The sequence below is a fragment of the Bombus vancouverensis genome, chromosome 16 (assembly GCF_051014615.1).
Source record: "Bombus vancouverensis nearcticus chromosome 16, iyBomVanc1_principal, whole genome shotgun sequence".
In the NCBI taxonomy this organism is placed as follows: Eukaryota; Metazoa; Arthropoda; class Insecta; order Hymenoptera; family Apidae; genus Bombus; species Bombus vancouverensis.
In genome coordinates, this window is record NC_134926.1 from 141,825 (window position 1) to 145,000 (window position 3,176).

The 3,176-nt window shown below is 50.6% G+C and overlaps 1 non-coding gene and 1 pseudogene across 1 annotated transcript; both read left to right on the forward strand.

The window, feature by feature from the left end:
• The first annotated feature begins 995 nt into the window (after positions 1-995).
• Positions 996-1,150, forward strand: LOC143303821 (5.8S ribosomal RNA). The gene has a single exon (XR_013060472.1). It is a non-coding gene; the product is annotated as a 5.8S ribosomal RNA (ribosomal RNA).
• A 1,906-nt stretch (positions 1,151-3,056) lies between these two features.
• The window catches only part of LOC117162516 (large subunit ribosomal RNA), a 2,945-nt pseudogene continuing 2,825 nt past the window's right edge, over positions 3,057-3,176 (forward strand).

Genomic DNA, 3,176 nt, shown 5'->3' on the forward strand with positions numbered 1-3,176 from the left:
GGGACCGGCTGTCTATCCTCGTTGTCGTGAGTCGGACACCCGTGCCGTCGCTAGAGTTTTTCAAACTCTGCTTCTGGATGTTGGGACGAAAGACCGCGCGAGGACGATGGATGAGAGTCCCATCGAATTTTTGATTTACAAGACACACACACTACCTGAACGAGACTAAAGTTTCATCGAGTTTATCGTCGTCGCATAACCCGTTCGGAGGGAACCGGCTGTCTATCCTCGTTGTCGTGAGTCGGACACCCGTGCCGTCGCTAGAGCTTTTCAAACTCTGCTTCTGGATGTTGGGACGAAAGACCGCGCGAGGACGATGGCTGCGAGTACCATCGAATTTTTGTTTTTTTTTTTTAAAAAAAACATCACCCGAACGGAGATGTGTTCTATCTTTCGTCGATTTTTCATGCTTTCAGTCGTCGCGTGGTCGCCATCCGTTCGGAGGGGATCGCCGGCTTCGAAACCTCGATGTCGTGAGTCGGACACCCGTGCCGTCGCTAGAGTTTTTCAAACTCTGCTTCTGGATATTGGGACGAAAGACCGCTCGAGGCGGACGGCCGCGCAAATCCCATCGAATCTTTACTATCACCCGAACGATGGAGAGATGCACGCGCGCTGTTTCTTGAATAATTGGACGAGAGAGTAGAATCAAACACATATAAAACATGGGCTAGCCACCGTCCTTACTCGTTCGCGAGATCGTGTGCTGTACAGAGGATTCAGAATCGGGTGTATATATCCCCGTCGTTTCCTGACGAACGGAGCTTCGATCTCGATGGTTGTTATATATCATAATGTACTTTACGCCCGGCCGGCGAACGCGCGTATCTTCGCGCGTTCGTCGGTTTCTTTTTTTTCGAACGTTTTTGTGTCGTCAATCCTATGGCGACTTCTGCGCGTTCGATTCCCGTTGGTCGAACGTGACGGAACTCGGCTTCGCTAGAACCGAGAAGAGTACATTTGAGTATTGAACTGTTGCAAAATTTATAAAAGATTACCCTGAACGGTGGATCACTTGGCTCGTGGGTCGATGAAGAACGCAGCTAATTGCGCGTCAACGTGTGAACTGCAGGACACATGAACATCGACATTTCGAACGCACATTGCGGTCCACGGATACAATTCCTGGACCACGCCTGGCTGAGGGTTGCTCACGTAAACCTAAGACTGCTTGCGTTGCGTATCGTTACTCTCCGTATCTGTCTCTCTCCGTCCCTTCTTGCCTTAACAACCCGCCGTCGTTCTTTATATAAGAGAACGTTTCAGAGTCGGACGAAGGTACAAGAACGAGGATACGAATAAGAGCGGACGGAGAGAACATACGCGACGTACGAGCGATTGTTGGACGCTCGTCGGCGTTCGTCGCGGTCGTGCAGAGACCGTGCAAGTCGTACGCATGCTCGATATATAATCTATCGTGTTCACGGGAGACTACGAAACTCTACCTCTGTCTCTCTCTGTCCCTTCTTGCCTTGACAACCCGCCGTCGTTCTTCTTAAAAACTGTAAGAGAACGTTTCCGAGTCGGACGAAGGTATACGAAGGGATACGAATAAGAGCGGAGAGAACCGTCACGGACCTGCGTGAGTGCTCGCGGCGTCGTGAGTCGTCCTTACGAGGGCGACCGCCCGCTTATGCACCGCTTCGTGTATCGGTTATCGAACGTATATACTCGTAGTGTTCTCCTCGTGACCGATTTTTTTTTCATATCAGGCGATATATGCTACGTTTGCCGGTGTTCGACGCACGAAGGTCCGCGCCCCCGACGTCGTCTTAAACGAATATTATATTTGGCGAGACTGAGAGAGAAAGCAAATATGGGAACTCGGTCGAGAGAGGAGAGAAGAGAGAACCAAAAACCTAAACTCGATGGCGTGCGAAACTTTGCCATAATCTACCGTCTTTTCTCAAGACTCTCGTACAGCCCCAGGGATCGAATGCCCACTCCGTCTCTTCGCGAAAGCGACTGACAACAACGAGGACCGTCGCATCGATGGGTCGTCGTTGCGTTTTACACGCTCTGTGCTTTTTTACAAGCTCCGAAAGTATCAGCCGTAGATCCGGGAACGCACGCGCGAGATTTCTTCGAACGCTCTGACGACTTAGGGAGGTATGATCCCCAGCGTCGCGCGGAGATCGGAGAGTACACGTACTCGTATCGGGACGAATTTTCCCCGTCGTCGTGTATCTCACTGCCCGCGCGCCTGGCCCCCCAAAGCCACGTTCGTCGGAAATCTTACATATTTGTAATGCGTGTGCGAACTAGCGTGTGTCTAAGATCGGCTATACACGGGTGCCGCTGTACTACAAGCTCGAGGTGTTTTGCGCAGCGTTTCTGTACCCGAGGAAGATGCGCATGTGAGTCCGTTACGAAGTTGTTCGTACGGTCGTCGTCGGAGAGATCGTAGACGAGGAAGAAGACGATCCCCTTTGGCGAGGCTCGAGAAAAAACTTTGAGAGAGACGAGGTATACACGCGAGTACGACTATGTCGTGCGCGCGTGTGATTTTTTTTTTATGGCAATTCGGTGCTTCGAGAATAGAGAAAAGAGAGTGTTGGTCATCCCATGCCTCTTCGTCGTCTATCGCTGGACCGCGCATCCTAACGTCGCGCCGGTCGTCCAGTCCCCGAACACACACACCCGACGGTACGTCTCGCTCGCTTTTTCACTTGCGTGAGTTCCCGTACCGGGAACCGCTGGAATCGTCGAGAGAAGAGAAACGGCTGTAGGAGAAAAAGAGGACGGACGTTAAAAACCGGACGATCGTTACACGGATGTCTTGCGTGAGTCTTAGCTCGAACATGATACGACGAACGAAGTTTGGCACTTTGGCGAGATGCATAAAACGCTCGTACATACATATATATATATATTGTATATCGAATAGAGAGTGTTCTCCTTCTATTCGATTTTTTTTTTCTCTTTGAGGCGATTTTCGCATAGAGAAATACACACACCACCTTCTCTCGCGCCGAATCTTTCCGAGCTTTCGTTTTCTGCGAGTCTACGCAAAACACGACACGAACGAATTTTCGTTTCGCGTCGTGACGTTGAAGCGACCTCAGAGTAGGCGAGATCACCCGCTGAATTTAAGCATATTACTAAGCGGAGGAAAAGAAACTAACAAGGATTTCCTTAGTAGCGGCGAGCGAACAGGAATTAGCCCAGCACTGAAT